This window comes from Canis lupus, chromosome 16, assembly GCF_011100685.1.
Source record: "Canis lupus familiaris isolate Mischka breed German Shepherd chromosome 16, alternate assembly UU_Cfam_GSD_1.0, whole genome shotgun sequence".
Classification (NCBI taxonomy): domain Eukaryota; kingdom Metazoa; phylum Chordata; class Mammalia; order Carnivora; family Canidae; genus Canis; species Canis lupus.
The window spans coordinates 27,369,521-27,386,700 of NC_049237.1; the positions used below are offsets into that span (position 1 = coordinate 27,369,521).

The window sequence follows — 17,180 nt, forward strand, 5'->3', positions numbered from 1 at the left end:
ACGCTCCGCGAGCCCGCGGCAAGGGCCGCCCGCCGGGACCGCCCGGGGGCTCCGGGAGGGGCTCCGGGAGGGGCTACGGGAGGGGCTCCGGGAGGGGCTACGGGAGGCGCCCCGGGGGCTGCGGCCACCTTTCCCTTCGCTCCCCGCCCCGCCTGCGCGCCCTCGGCGCCCCCGCCCGGACTCCCGGCCCCCGCGCGCCCTCCGCGCCCCGAGCCGCGGGGGCGCCCCACTTACCCAGCCGAGCGGCAGTCGGGGCTCGGGCAGGGTGGGTCACATGGGGGGGGCGCCCCCCGGCCGGCCGGGCCGTGGCTCCCGGGGCACTGCTGGATCTCGCTGCCCAACTCTCCGAGCCTCCCGCTCCTCTCGCTCTTCTCCCCTCACCCCCGCCCCTCCTTCTCTCTTGTCTCTCGGCCCTTTTTTCCGGGTTAATTACGTTTCGTATTAAAGCAAAACCCAGCCCCGGATGTGAGTACAATGCTCCGCGGAGCCCGCCGGGGGAGGAGAGGGGTGCCGGGGCGCCGCGGGGTGGGAGGGGGCGCGGCCGGGCGCCGCGGGCTGCGCGGAGGAGGCGGGGGCGGGGCCCCGGGGCGGCCGCGGGGCGGGGGCGGGGGCGGGGGCGGGGCGGGGCGGCGGCGCAGGTGGGACCGGCGGCCGGGACCGCGCGCCCCAGGCAGCAGGTGGCCGCCGCCGGAAGGGGGCCCGGGCCGAGGGCACCCTCCCGCGAGGGAGGCTCCTTTCCAGGGCCCCACCCCGCGACCTCAGCGGGGCCTCCCTGGGACCGTGAGCCCGGGGGCTCTCCGGGGCCGCAGGCTGAAAAGGGGAGGGTTGGGGTCTGAAGAAGGAGTGATTCTCACGGGCTGTCGCGAATGTGCCAGAGGAGCCCACCGGCGCCGGACCTTTGAACGAGGGGTGGAGGGACTTTCTCAGAGTGTGACGACGCAGGACGCCTCTCCGGCCCTCCGAGCGGGAGGGTGCTCTGGAAAAAATGGGAAACACAAGCATGCATCCAGGAAAGAGTGCCAAGGGGAAGCCAAGAAAATGCGTGCGTGGTCTCAGCCGCACGGCAACCCTCTGGGTATCAATCCCCTTCACGATGAGGAAACCGAGACTCAGAGACGTTAAGTAATTTGCCTGCGTCCCACAGCTAATCAGCGGCAGGTCTGTCAGGTTCCGACGCCCGCCACCCACGTGGGGAGATCACTTAAATAGACACAGTCAGGCACAGAACCTCGGAAACGGGGACACTTAGTGGACTCACCCTTGGGATGGAGGAGGGAGAGAGGCAGTCCTGGGGGTTCTGATGCAGACGAGTTTGAGGGAGAGGAGCGCAAAGGAAGACCCTTGAGGCTCTAGGACGGGGACTGGCTGTGCGGGGTGACTGCTCCACTATTGTAGGGGGGAGGCCAGCCGAAAAGTCTCCAGGACCTGAGGCAACACAGCCTGACAGTAGAGGACCCTGAGCAGACAGGGGGGCAGCAGGACAGCACGCGGCATGCAGCACACACCCCGAAACCACACAAGTTTCCTCTTCCATTTTGATTGCCAAAGCAAAAATGAGCCACCAGCTCTCTCAGGTGTGAAAAAAAGGCCATTTGCTTTAGAACATTTTGCTTCGAATGAGGAAGGAAAGGGGGGGACACATGAAAAAACAAAAACAAAAACATTTCCTTTGAAATAAATACATCAACGTCAATATTTTTCTGCTCATGAATATTTTTGCCACCCATAGGTTTCAGGCAACATAGCATCTCAAGGAGCATGTTCTCTGGAACCAGATGGACTGCGTTTGAATCCCAGCACTGCCACTTACTAGCTTTGATCGCTGTGCAAATGGCAACATTTCTGTGCCTCAGTCTCTATCTGGGTGGTTATGAAAAGTAAATGAGTTAACATTCGTAGTACTTAGATTACTGTGGAACATGAACTAGGTGCTATGTAAAAGTTTTTTAATTTAAAAATTAGATTATGGCTCTCATCGTGAAAAGGAACAAAATTCCACCCAGCCCCAAGCAAATCTGACTGGTACTGACAGTTTCTAGTATGAGCAATGAGATAAAAGTCTCAGATTTCATGGTATGGTTCAGATTAAAACCCATAAAACTCTACTCCCCATGGGGCCTGCCTGAGTCACTCAATCAGAGAGCCACAAATATTTTCTGAGCACTACTGTATTGGATGCCTGGGAAGCAAAGGGAGCCAAAGGCCTTGGGTCTCATTAGGGGGATACAAGTGTCACTAGAAGGTTGAGGCTTCAGCTTTGTATTGCTCTTAGAAGTGTCATGAAAATAGCACAGGGAATAAGTACAGCCAGCCTTTGGAGGAACAAGACCTGTGGAGGGAGAAGTGTAGAGGAGTTTGTATCAAAGAAGGAGACTGAAATGGGCCTGAGGAGATGGGTACAGTTTTACTGGAGGGGGAGCATTGGGCTAGGAGGAGGATCATCAGTGCACTTTGGGTGATATTCATATTTCACTGGGAGCCCTATTTACATTTGCCCCTGGCCAGGACCTGGCCCCAGTTAGACTACATTTTCTGCCCTGATTCCTCAACCTTATCCCTAGATTTCTGGGTGCTTCCTCGGTGGACGGCCCCCATCTCCTCCTGCAGTGGACACCACAGAGCGAGTGTCAGCTGAGTCTGTGCCCTGCTGAAGCCCCTTTGCTATCTCCTGACCTGGACATTTTGAAAATACTTCAATTCCCTGATTTTATGCATTCATTTTTTTTTTCCATGTAATAGTCCTGATGTCTGAAAATGTAACCACCTTTGGGGATAGGTATGTCAAAAAAGGGCCTTATGGGGTGCCTGGTGGCTCAGTTGGTTGAGCATCTGACTCTTAATTTTGGCTTGGGTCATGATCTCAGAGTCGTGGGATCAGGCCTCCAATGAGGCTCGCAATCATCAGGGAGTCTGCTTGAGATTCTCCTTCTCCCTCTGCCCCTCCTCCCCATGCTCACTCATGCATGCACGCTCACTCATGCATGCACGCTCTCTCCCTCTCTCCCCCTCTTCCTCTCCAAAATAAATAAATAAATCTTTTTAAAAAGTGGGGAGACCCTTTCACATCACCTATTTCAGTCCCCTCATCGTATCTGCAAGATAAGGTTCAACAATTTGCTCAAGGTTCTGCAGCTAATTAGTGGCAGAGTTGGTTCTAAAATCCAGGGTTGACTTCCCCCAGAATCTTCTAGTAATACTAGAAAGTATAGGAACCTTTCCATGAAGATGGAGACTTCTGGCACAGAACCCAAGAATCTAAACAGTAGCCTATACTCAAAGAGCCATTTATTTATGCACTTTCTATTTATTTTCCATATTAATGGCTGGGTAACTAGATAGCCTAATAACCTTTGGTGGGGAGCCAGAGCACCCTCCAGGCAAATACATTGTTCTCTGTCCTTAAAGATACCCATTATATAAGGTACCAGGCTATAGCCAGGGCTCATTAGTTCCCCTGGGGAAGGTGTGAGACTGAAGAGGCCAAGGTCATTGGTTGATCCTGATTTAGGGCAGTTAATTTTGCACAGAGAGAAATTGCTCCAAGACCATTGTACCTCTAATGCTAGCTGGTCATTTCATAAATAGTTACTGCCAGTTTCCATAGCAAAGTACCACCCATTTCCAGAAAGATTACTCAAACTACTGTTTTTCTATTCAGTCCTATTCATTCAACAATTATCTGAACCTATTACACATTTTTCTCCCATCATATGTCTTGCATTTACTTATAATCCAGGTACTTGCTAAATGCTAATTGTTTTACTGGATTATCTCACTTAAGTCTTAACTGGGAGCAAGGTACTATTTTATTTTCTCATAGATAAGATGACTAAGGTGTGGGCAGCCTGGGTGGCTCAGTGGTTTAGCACCATCTTCAATTCAGCCCAGGGCATGATCCTGGAGACCTGGGACTGAGTCCCACGTCGGGCTCCCTGCATGGAGCCTGCTTCTCCCTCTGCCTGTGTCTCTTCCTCTCTCTGTGTCTCTCATGAATAAATAAATACAATCTTAAAAAAAAAAAAAAAAAAAGATGGCTAAGGCATAGAGGCCAAGCCTAGATACAAACCTGTGCAGCCTGATGCCAGAGCCTGCCCTCATAACCACTGAGTTTGTGAAGGATACAGAAAGACACAACACAATACTCCTTCCCATCTACACTTTCAATAGTTGTCATCATTTAGAATCTCCATTCTGTTTCACCTCGCAATTTCATGTCCAAATGTATGTATTAAAGAAAGTCATCTGAAGTTGTATATGGTATATATGGAGTACATGTATATATGCATGTGTGCAGTGTATACCTATGGAATATGTACACACATACTGCAATGTTGTTCATAATGTGGAAAATTAGAAATCATCCTCATGCTCATCAACACAGGATTGAACAGATAAATATGTGTCCATCCATACAATCCTCTGCTGTTCAGCTGTTAGAAAAGAAAAAGATATCTCTCTTTATAAAAACTACAAAAAATACTAAATATTTTAAATGGAAAGAAGACACAGAGCTGCCTGCATAGTATACTAGGATTTCTGTAAATAAAAATTATACACATTTATTATATGAAAAAAGAGTAGATTGTATTCCAAACTGTTAACCACAGTTCTCTCAGGGTGGGGAAGGAGGAGTCACTTTCTAAGAGATGCACTTCTGTAATGTTTAATTTTTTGGAAAAAACATGCCTACATTTGGTTGTCAAAAAACAATAATGGTTTAAAATTTAATTTAAAAAAATTCAAGGACCTATCAGAATGCATATTGCAGCCCTCAAGGAGCCCATCCTTGAGGCTGGGAGGGAATGTAACATTGACAGAAATATGGAGGGAATATACAGGGAGACAGTATAACATATACAGAAATAACTATCATAAAAGCCAGAAACTCATACACACAGATTGATGAGCAGAGATGCAATTCTGCAGGAAAATCTAACCAGTTGGGGTTGAGAGGTGCAGGAAAAAATGTGTTAAAGGAGATGGCACTTTGTGAGGACCTTGCAGGAAGAGTAAGATGTAGAAGGTGAAAAGGGGGTGAGAACAGGTGGACTCCAGATAAAGATTGCATCAAGGCAAAGCACGGAGGCAGGACCATTTGGGATCCATTTGAAGATGTGTGGCCAGTCCAGTTCAGTTGGAACACAGGAGGGTAGATGAAGGATTGTCATGGGGAGCAAAATAGGAAAGAAAGGTAGCTGGAAGGTCTTTATTGCTAAGCTAATGAGTTGTATTTATTATTTTAAGTCAAGAGCCCTCTGAAAGTTTTTGAGCAAGGAAATGACACAATTAGTAATGAATAAGCAGTGATTTCATAGTGACTGCATAGAAACTGGATTCTAGCACCAAGCTGTCAGGATTTGCCTTGTAACTGTCACTAATTAGCTGCACAGCCATGAACCAGGTATTTTACTTCTCTATGTTCCCATAAAATGGAGAAGGTGATGATAACAGATGACCTACCTCACACTATCGTTAAAATTGAGTGAGTTAACGTTTTCAAGGCACATGGCAAGTGCTAAGATTGTCCATTAAACCTAAAAAATCCAGTGTGATACCTTTGGATTAAGATCTTTGCATTTCATTTTGAGACTTTTATTATAAAAAGCTAACATTACATGATAAATTATTAGCTGTTCCTTCTTTTCCCTTTCACAGGGTTAGAGATTATTAATCTCATTTTACAGATAGAAGAATTTAGGTTTTAAGGAAAGATACAATCTCGGCCTCACATGGCCAGTCACGAGATGGATATGCAAATTCTTATCCCTTGTTCAGTGACCCTGCCTACCACCCAGGGTTATGTCTTAGCTCAAACTCTGAGAACCTGGAGAATAGGAAAAACAGGAAGTAGAAGAAACTGGCAATTTCTGTTTACATGATGAGGGAAATAGCAGTAAGGGACAGTAATGAGGTAAAGTAAAAAAAGATAAAACTTTGGTGGAACATTTGAAAGTATGTATGTAGACTCAGACTTGTTATATATAATATATATGTTATATATATTCATCTGAAGACATATGGTATATATATCTGATATATGTGTGTGTGTGTGTGTGTGTGTGTGTGTGTGTGTGTATAGTGGATGATGCCCCCAATCGAAAAAATCATATGTTGAAGACCTGACAATGTGAATGCATTTGGAGATAAGGCTTCTAGGATGTAATTAAGGTTAAATGAGGTCATGAGGTAAGGCCCAACTCCGATAGGATTAGTCACCTTATAAGAAGAGGAAGAGCTCTCCACCCTCTCTCCAAGGAAAGGCCATATGAATGCATAGCAAGAAGGTGGCACCCTACAAGCCAGGAGGAGAGTTCTCCCCAGAACCCAATCATGCTGGCAACCTGATCTCAGACTTCTAGCCTCCACAACTGTGAGAAAATAAATTTCTGTGGTTTAAGCCACCCGGTCTGCAGTGTTTTTTTATATGCATATGTACACATACATATATACATGCATTGCACACATACACATGCTAAAAATTATTTCCCAATAACAAAGTTTGGAAAATAATGCCATACAGCTAAATATGACACTAATAAACCTCAAAACTGAGTATACATCCTGTCCCCAGAAATAACAGTCTGCTGGCCAAATGCACCATTCCTATTGATTCATGCTGACGGCATTGTTTTTTCCGTCAGATTGAATAAGCGCAGTGCACTGCTTGGATTCCTGTATTCCTAGTGATGCCCTGGGATTATATGGGAAGAATTGGGCCTGTGGAATCAGAGAGAGAATGAATAGATACCTTAGCTATGGATCCATGACCATATTTTAGCACTAATATTAACTTTAGAGTTGCTTAGACTAGTTACATAATTCATTTCTTCATCAATGAGCCTACAGGGTGGGCTGCTATTTGGAAGTACTTGTGGGTGAAGAGAGTCAAAGTCGTTAACTGGAATAAACGCTGTTGAATTTACTCTAAGTGATGCCTGTGGGAGTCAGTGAAGAGGGTTGACTTTTACATCAATGGTTCTTAACACAAGCTGATTATTACAAAACAACAAAAAAGCACAAAGGATATTTGGACAGAGATGTACATCCTTCATTATTTTGTTAATAGGAAATATACACACAGTACAAAGTTCAAAATGTGCAAAAGAGTAAGATTGAACAAATATTTCTTCACTCATGTCCTCCAACCACTGCTCTCCTCCCCAGAGATAATCAATGTGTGTGATAATAAAAACATTCAGTTTTGCAAGGATATACTTAAAAATGTTGCCAGTAACTATCTGAGTTAGATGTACAGGTGATTCTTTAAAATTTTTATATTTCTGAATTTTCTAAGTATTCTTTAATGAGCCTGTAGTATTTTGTGATTAGAAAAAAAAGTTAATAAATCTACTTATTTAAAAGTAAATAAATAGATTTTAATTTAAAAGTACCTTAGAGGTCTCATAGCTGCTTTGTGATTTAAACACACACACACACACACACACACACACACACACACACACACAAGTTGTCAGTCTGCAGATACGCTTTTCGAAAAATTTAGCCAATTTGTTTCCATTCACATTAAAATTCCTGCCACTGGAAAAGATATACAGAACCTGATCACCAACTTGAACCCTAAGATCTAGTGAAACTCATTATGACTCATTGGAAACAGGTAATTTGCTCAGGGATCTTCTTTCAAATTTCATCATAATTTGTATGATGACTCCACATGTCTATCAAACTATATTAAAATTAAGTGTAACACTAGGCTGGAGAATTAAGCCCAGTCCAGCCTAATTCTTTTATTTAGTAATTAAACAATAACAAGCTAAATTTATCCTTACACCTATTCTTAATGATGTTCTGAATGTTCTAATTGGATAAATAGCCAAATGCACCCTCTAGCATCTGATGTCAAAAGATGTCACAGTCATGGCTTGCTGAAAAGATATATAGGGATTGTGGCATTGATTTGGAGGTCACCCTTTTGGCAATTTGAATCTCTGGACTGGAATTCCAAACACAGAAAGAAGAGGGAAAGGGTCACTGAGTAGCCAAAGTCCCTCATTAAGAAGAACCTTGCTTAGCCTCGCTTACTGGTTCTGACTGAACATCTACTATATAAAGGTCCATTTGTGTGGGGGCCCCTGAGTAGCTCAGTGGTTGAGCATCTGCCTTTAGCTCAAGTCATGATCCCAGGGTTCTGGGATGGAGTCCTGCAATGGGGCTCCCTGCAGGGAACCTTGCTTCTCCCTCTGCCTATGTCTCTGCCTCTCTCTCTCTGTATCTCTCCTGAATAAATAAATAAAATCTTAAAAAAAAAAAAAAAAGGGTTCAGTTGTGTAGTTTCCTTCTCCTCACAGAATTAGAAACAGCAGGGGAATGGTCATGATCTTAGAGAAGGAGGAGGGGCGGTATGGAGGAGGAAATTATTTTACTGTTTGTTCCTGTCTGTAAACAGATGAGCTGACAACAAAGGAGGGGAAAGAAAAGTGAAGAATTCCCAGAGATTATATGTGCTGAAGACGATCTTTGTCATTCCTGGTGATGACCTTGGGGTAGGAAAAAGTGGTTGAACTACGATCAGTGCCTTTATTTTAGATGGAAAGTTCTGTGTGGCTTAACTGGTAAGAATGGTGGCCTATGGGCAGAAGACCACCTCTGAGGGAGGCGGTAAGAGAAGACAGGATTCACTCACACTCTTCTACCTTTTTAAAATATTACATCATGTGCCCTATGTATCTTATGTTTAATAATAAAAAATGTTTGAAAACATTTAATGCCCATACAAAAAAACTTTACAAATAAAAAGTTGGTGAAAATAAAACTGTAAAAATTAAAAATATTTAAAAAATTAAAAATATTGAAGATCTGAAGCCATAAAACTCCTAGAAAAAAACATAATTGGTAAGCTCCTTGGCACCACTCTTGGCAATGATGCTTTTTGATTTGACTCCAAAAGCAAAAATAAACAAATGGGATTACATTGAACTAAAAATCTTCTGCACAGCAATGGAAACAATCAACAAATTGAAAAGGCACCTACTGAATGTGAGAACATATTTGCTAATATCATGTATTTGATAAGGAGCTAATATCCAAAATATATAAGGAACTCACACAACTCAGTAGCAAAACCAAAAATCTGATTTAAAAATTAGACATTTTTCCAAAAAACACATATAAATAGCCAAGAGGTATATGAAAAAATGCTCAACATCATTCAACAGCAGGGAAATGCAAATCAAAATGACAATGAGATATCACCTCATACCTGTCAGAATGCTGATACCAAAAAGATAAAATAACAATTATTAGCAAGGATGTGGAGCAAAGCTGTTAGAGGGAATGTAAATTGGGGCAACTACTATGGAAAATAGTATGGAGGGTCCTCAAGAAGTTAAAAATAAAATAGAAATACTGTATGATCTAGCAATTCCACTTCTGAGTACAGCTAAGGAAGCAAAATGACCGCCTCAAAGAGATATCTGTATGAGCTATCCCATAAGAAAATGTAATACATACACAGAGAGAGAATATTACTCAGCCGTAAAAAAGGAAATCCTGACATTTATGACAACATGAATGGACTTTGGGAGTATTATGCTCAGTGAAGTAAGTCAGACAGGGAAAGGGAAATACTGTATGATCTTACTTATATCTGGAATCTAAAAAACAAACAAACAGAAACAAAGAACAGATCAGTGGTTGCCAGAAGCAGAGTAAAGGAGGTGGATAGGAAATGTGTGAAGATGGTCAAAAGATACAAACTTCCAGTTACAAGATAAATAAGTTCTGGGAATATAATGTACAGCATAGTGACTATAGCTAACATCACTATATTGTATATTTGAAAGTTGCCAGAAGAGTAGATCTTAAAAGTTCTCATCACAGAAAAAAATTGTAGCTATATGAGGTGATGGATGCTAACTAAATTTATTGTGGTGACCATTTTGTCACATATATTGATTTGAGCGTTATGTTAATCAATTTATTTGATCATTGTACACTTCAAATTTTTTTAATTTTATTTTTTTAGAGAAAGAGAGAGCACAGAAGCATCGTGGCAGGGAGGGGCAGAAAGGGAGGGAGAAAATCTCAAGCAGACTCCCCACTGAACATGGAGCCTGATATGGGGCTCGATCCACAACCCTGCGATCATGACCTGAGCCAAAATCAAGAGTCAGAGAAGTGCTTAACCGACCAAGACATCCAGTGCCCCTATATTGTACACTTTAATACAATGTTATATGTCAATTATACTATAATAGAAATGGAGAAAAATACAAAAAAGATATAAAAGATACAAAAAAATTGTACCACAGTGAGATATCACTACACACCTATCAGAATGGCTAAAATAAAAAATAGTGACAATATCATGCTGGTGAGGATGAAGAGAAACTGGATCATGATACTTTGCTGGTGGGGATGTCAAATGGTACAGCTCTTCTAGAAAACAGTTTGGCAGTTTCTGCAAAAAGTAAACATATGACTAGCACATGATCCAGTAATTGTACTCCTGGGCATTCATCCTAGAGAAAGAAGACATGACGGGTCCCTGGATGGCCCAGTCAGTTAAGCATCTGCCTTCAGCTCAGGTCATGATCTTGGGGTCCTGGGATGGAGCCCTGGGTAGGGCTCCCCACCCAGCAAGGAGTCTGTTTCTCTCTCTCCCTGTCTCTGTCTCTCCCCTGCTTGTGCTCTCCCTCTCTCTCTCAAATAAATAAAACCTTTAATACAAAAAAAAAAAGAAATGAAGGTATGATCACACAAAAATTCTGTGCATAAATTATTATAGCCCCTTTTATTCATAATAGCCAAAAATGAAACAACTCAGATGTCCTTCAACTGGTGAATAAGTAAACTGTGGTAGATCCATACCATAGACTACTCTTTAGCAATAAAAGGAAACAAGCTACTGATATAGACAACAACAAGGATGAATATTCAGAAAAGTATGCTGAATGAAAAAAGCCAGTCCCCGATGGTTACATATCGATTCCATTTATATGATGTTCTTGAAATGGCACTATAAGAAATGGTGAACCAATAAATGATTGTCAAGGTTAAGAAGGGTGTGCGGTAGGAGAGAAGTGAGTGTGGCTATAAAAGGGCAGCCCAGGGGCCCCTTAAGCTGATGGAAATCTTACTCTTGGCTGTATCAGTATTAATATTCTGGTGGTGATAGCAAACCTTGGTTTACAAGATGCTACCACTGGGGGAAACTGCCTAAAGGGTACACAGAATCTCTCTCAACTATTCCTTGTACAACTGCATGTGAATCTACAATTATCTCAAAATTTATTTAATTAAAGAGAAAAATTTTAAGCTATAAAAAATATTAGGAGGGTTTTGTGCTTAAAGAGTTATCACCTACTTTTAAAAATCAGTTGGGGTGCAACTTATCCCTCTTGACTCTAGATTAGCAAAGACATCACTACTTACAAAGCCCACACACTGGTCAAGCACACTTTCACACATTGTGGCTGGCAGAACTGAATTTGTGGTGAACGGACATTTAGTTTTTAGTTCTGATATGAAAAGCAGGGTTTCGTTGCTCTGCTCCCCTTACTGCCACAATCCCTGTTACATAGCTTCCCCCATGTGCGTTTCCTCTGCCACTGGGGCATATGGTTGCTACCACCCATTTTTCTGCCTTCCTTACAAAGCACACTTTTGATACTTGGAGAAACTCCCGAACCTCAACTGATATTCAAGAGAGTCAGTCTCCTCTGACAGGGTGCACATAAGCATCCGTTAGATCATTTCAATTCATTACCATAAAACGCTGCTGTGGCTCCCCTCTATTCAGAAGGTGAGAAGCAAGCATTACAGTAGAAGTCTGCTGAATGCAGCTTGTAATTACACGTTGCTGCGTATGCTGTGAGTCAAATCATATCCACTACCATGGAACTGCATATTCTTGAAATAGTTCAGCTGTGAGGTCTAGGGGCTGATTTATTTCTGGTTTCTCCAATTTAAGGCCTTGTGCGTGTAACTACCACCCAGTTGCGAGTAGATGGGCAGCACAATGAGGTACACAGAGCATTGGGCCAGGGCGCCCCTGAAAGTACAGGTAGAATGATGCCTATAATTTTTATTGTTCAAAGTTGTAAAGGATCTGGAAATCTAAGTACTGTATTTTGAGCAGAAATGTTAGTAAGAGAATGACATAAAGCAGAGGTCTTCAAACTTTTCTTTGCTCACACCCCTAAAAAATGCTGAAAATCATGTATCCCTTCACACATTTTAAGTGGACGTCTATAACTTTTCTTGGGAGGTTTGAGTGCTTGCAGGGGATGTAGTCTGCAGATTGTTTTCATCAAATGTTTTAAAATAAAACTGTTATATCACCCTTTTTAATGCACCCAATAGTATCTAAGTACCATAGTAATTTGACACCATCTTTCCTTTTTCAAAATGAACACAAAGTTCTTTAACAGAAATGCTAAATCATTCCATTTCCTCCATGAACTATATTTTCAGTGCACTTCCCTTAAAGATTTGTATCTAAATGTCATATATCTTGATGACATTTTTTATTATTTGAACATCAATCTTTTGGGCATCTTTTACTGATTACCCTATCAAATTTTTGAAACAAACATGCATGTGTAAATTAATTTTACAATTTCAAAAAATATCCTGTGACCATAAGGTATTAAAACATTTTCTGAGACTAAGTCATTGTTATAATTATTAGTGACACAGTAAATATGTTTTTTATTGATAATTAAACACAAAATAGTAAAATGTTAAAAATTTTTCTCCTAATGAGAATGATCTCTCCTAATGGATAAGGATGGATTTTTACTTGTATGTATTGGTATATTTTTACATATGCATGTAATTAGTTCAAAAATCCATCGATTGGGGCACATGGGTGGCTAAGGTTAGGCATCTGCCTTTGGCTGGGGTCATGATCCCGGGGTCAAGGGATTGAGCCCCACATCAGGCTCCCTGTTCAGCAGGGGGTGTCTGCTCCTCCCTCTCCCTCTCTCCCTCCCCTCCACTTGTTCTCGCTCGCTCGCTCACTCTCTAAGATAAATACATAAAATATTTTTTTAAATCCATCAATTAATATTACTTCTTGCAATAATGAATAGATGTATCATCAATATTATCTTTATTTCTCATTTTTATGAATGAGAGCACTGAGAAACCTTCTTCAAGTCAATAAGTAAATGGGGCCATAAGGAGTTTTGCTGTGACAATGTCCGTCCAGGGCTTATGAGAAGGAAGGAAAGTAGGGACATATTTCTGGGCTTAGGGCTTCAGAGTTGCAGTTGGAGTTACCAAGTCACTTATGAATACAAACCCTGTATGAAGATTTGTAGCCAGCCCACCTTTGCCAGGAGACTTGAAATTTGTTTTTTCAGCAGTGCCAAATTTGGCAATATCATTCAATTCTTTGGACTCCTTCACGTTATAGGTCAGATATCACTTAGAGATCTTCCTTCAAAAATTACTCTATTGGGGGAAGTTGTCCTAGCATGGGGCAGGGAACTGTGGGAACTGTCTGTACTTTCTGCTTAATTTTGCTGTAAATCTAAAACCTGCTCTAAAAACTAAAGTCTATTTTTTAAAAAATTACTTTAATGATCTATCAGTGGTCAACTCAATTAGATTTTTCTTTAAGTTTTATGGAAAACAATAAATTGGAAACCACCTAATTTGTGAAATGATTGATATCTCAGTCATAAAAGCTTTTGCTTTCTCAACACAAACACAAATATTTCTAATTATTCCTTGTCTTGGCCCTGGAGGTTTTTACAAACTAGGACAATGCCTTTCTTTCCTTTTTTAGAAGTGAGGAAGGGCTGGTGTGCCAGGAGGGTGGGAGCAGAGAAGACCCAGTGTGACACTCAGCATGCTCCCATGCTCAATTCACCTCAGGCAGATCCAGAAACTGAATCCCTTAAAACTCTCTACCCTGTGGGCCCTCACAATTTAAACACCACTGGAATAAGATGATTTAATACCTACTTCAAATATACAGAAGAACTGTAACACCAGTTTGGGCAGGTATTTATTTGCTGTTTATCTGAAATTCAAATTTAACTGGGTATCATGTATCTATCTTTCTGGCAACCCTAACTAATCCAAATCATTCTCTTTAAAAAATGGCAAACATGGATCCCCTGAGTAGCTCAGTCAGTTGGGCATCTGCCTTTGGCTCAGGTCATGATCCCAGGGTCCTGAAATCCAGCCCCATGTATGGCTCCTCTGCTCAATAGGGAGTCTGCATCTCCCTCTCCCTCTGTGCTCATTCTCTCTCTCTCTCTCTCTCTCTCAAATAAATAAAAATTTAAAAACTTTAAAGAAATGGTGAACACGAAGACTGGGCAAGCCTAAACAAGGCCCTCGACCAGGGAGCAGGGTCTTTTATTCCTCCATCTATCTAATTCTCAAGTATAGTTACTGTTTTCTCATGTCTCATCATGGCGTCCACCATTCTCTCCCCCAAAATTGTTTCCATTCTTTGAACCCAAAGCAAAACTATAAGCAGAAACAACAAGAGCAATGACAACAGTCATGAAAGCAGGAAAGCTTTTGGAGGAAACCAGGCCAGTGAAACGCATTTGAGAGGAGCAGAGAGTGTGTGGGTACAGTGTGGGCAAAACATTTCTGTTCTGTCCTCTCAAAAGCAGAAGCTAAAAACAGGAGAGGGGGGAGCAGCCACTTCTTTCAGGGCAGAAACCACATATATAAGATTTGTGACTGTTTTCCTTTCCAGTCTTGCCCGTGGACACATGATAAAAAATATTCAAGTCCACCTACATTTCCTATACTATTCGGTGCTCTCCTGAGCTGTTCTTTAGGAAAGATATGGGCAAGCCTTTTCATTTTTTCTTCCCTCTTCTGTTTCTATTTACTACCACTGCCTTCTCTCCCTCCCTTCTCATCTCCCTGCACCAAAAATAATTTGAATTTCAAGCTTTTTTTTTTTTTTTTTTTTGGCCTTCCTGTGGGTGTGGGAGGACCTCCTTTGGGAATTGTTCTGGATCTCGTCGGCTCCATCTGTAATTTGGCAAAATCTCTGTCTGCACCCCGCCCCCACTTCCTTTTCCTAATACAAGGGAGTCCGGGTGTCCCCCACCCCACAAAGAACCTCCTTAATCTAATCCTTAGGTAACCACTCTGAGAGGAGCCCCCCCCAGGAGGCCCTCTGGGTCTGCAGCCTCCACTTACCTTGCCCCTGGTTCTGGAAGAAAGAGAGCTCTCTGTACCAAGGAGCCAGCTTCTCATCAGCCAGAGGAAGCCACCTTCTGCAGGCTGATGGCTCCAAAGGACAAGGTGACTTCCAGGAGGAAGGCAAGATCTGTGCTTCTTGGTTCAGGAGACATAAGGCAAGTCCCTGTTTCAAATACAGTTTTAAAAACTGATGAAGTTTAGAGAGTTGTGTGTGTGCCTGTGCGTCCCTCTCCTCAATTCACCCACGTGATTGCCTTGATTTTCCTCTGGGGGACAGCTGAGCTGCCTTTCTAAACAATCTCTCTGGCCCAAGCCTCCCTGCCCCCACCACCTTCCCCAAGAGCTGAAATCATGGCCATTCCTTAGCCAGTGTCACAATACTCCGGTAAGTTTTTGTTACTGACAAAAAAAGAAAAGTGGGGAAAAAAATGAGAGAAAGAAAAAGGACTGCACATCTAAGAATTTCCTGTGGTTTGGGACAATTTTAGTTCACTGCTTTCATGACTTACTTTTCCCTCACTTTTTCCATGCTGAAGACAGTGCTCAGAAATACTGCTGATGACCTGGAGAACTTTTTTTCTTCCTCAGGTCCTAGAGGAGACACTCTTCTTGGATCTGGAGTTGGAAGGGAGGAAAAAAATGGGTGATGCCCAAGGCTGAAAAGCCAGTTGCAGGCAGATCTTTGGGAGGGTGTACTCCTTGTTGCCTGGCCAAGATGCACCAAAGAGGGGTCTCATATCTCTGTTTTCATAGTATTTGTACATTCTTCCATTTTGGCAGTTTCTTTATAGTAAAATAGGTATTGTAATGCCAACACACAATGATATTGTGAAGAATTAATAAAATGAAAGTGCCTGGCATAGTATCTGATATATAGTAGACACTAAATTAATGTTTGTTGAGCATGAAGTGCACCTATCATGTTATATTCTATTCACTCACTTATTTGTCTTACCACTAGACTCTGAATGTCTTACTCATTTTTATATCCCCTTTACCTATGACAGTGCATTTAATATAGAAGAGAGCACATAATTTTTGAAAAGATATTATTTACTTATTTGAGAGAGGGAAAGCGAGTATGCATGAGAGAATGAGCACCAGTGGGGAGTAGGGGGAGAGGCAGAGGGAGAGGGAGAAGCAGGCCCCCCGCTGAGCAGGGAGCCTAACATAGGGATTGATCCCAGGACCCTAGGATCATGACCTGAGCCAAAGGCAGACACTTAACCAAATGAGCCACCCAGGCATCTCTCAATACATATTTTATTTTTATTTTTATTGTTTTTAAAAGAGGTCGTTTATTTATTCATGAAAGGCACAAAGAGAGAGGCAGAGACATAGGCAGAGGGAAAAGCAGGCTCCCTGGAGGGAGCCCAATGTGGGACTCAATCCCAGGACCCTGGGTTCATGACCTGAGCCAAAGGCAGATGTTCAACCACTAAGCCACCCAGGTATCCCTCAATATATATTTTTAAATTAATACATCAAGTAATTTATACCTTTTTCCACCCTCACCCTGGCCCATTTTCCTTGCTGGTCAAGAGTATACACTCTTTGCCCTGTTCTATGTTCCCTGGACAAGGTTCTAGAAACCAAACCAGGTACAAAAATTGCCAGACTTGAAAAGGATGAAATGATAAAAGTCCACTTTCTAGAAATACCAAAGGAAGTATTTGGTTGCAAGCACATGGAAGGGAAGAGATTAAGAGGCACAAATTCTGTGGGATGTTATTATTTTAAGTCCATTGCAGAAATGTGATGTGTTCAGATTAAAGCCAGAGACCAGGGTGCTATTTATATTCAAAGTATTTCAAAAAGCAGAAAACATCAGACTCCCCAAGGCCCTTTAAGGAGGGAAGAATAGCATTCTAATAGAAATCAAGAGAAAAAGGGAGGAAAGGAAGGAAGAGAGAGAAGGAGAGAGGTAAGGAAGGAAGGGAGAAAACAAGACAGGGGGGGAAGGAAGAAAGAAGAGTGGATTTGGAAGCAGGCACATGGAAATCACAGTTAAACATGATCTACTGAACACATCATTT

The 17,180-nt window shown here is 42.3% G+C and overlaps 1 protein-coding gene across 6 annotated transcripts in view; it reads right to left on the bottom strand.

Moving 5' to 3' along the window:
- PLEKHA2 (pleckstrin homology domain containing A2) overlaps positions 1–15,326 on the bottom strand; it is a 76,056-nt gene extending 60,730 nt beyond the window's left edge. The window contains exon 1 of one of the 6 annotated variants that reach the window (XM_038560030.1): positions 15,142–15,326. The gene's annotated coding sequence lies outside the window, so the exon portion shown is untranslated. Of the gene's footprint in view, positions 1–234; positions 502–854; positions 913–15,141 lie in introns of those variants that run through there. The other 5 variants (XM_038560028.1, XM_038560032.1, XM_038560029.1 and 2 more) reach the window with 5 other exon arrangements.
- Positions 15,327–17,180: the final 1,854 nt, after the last annotated feature.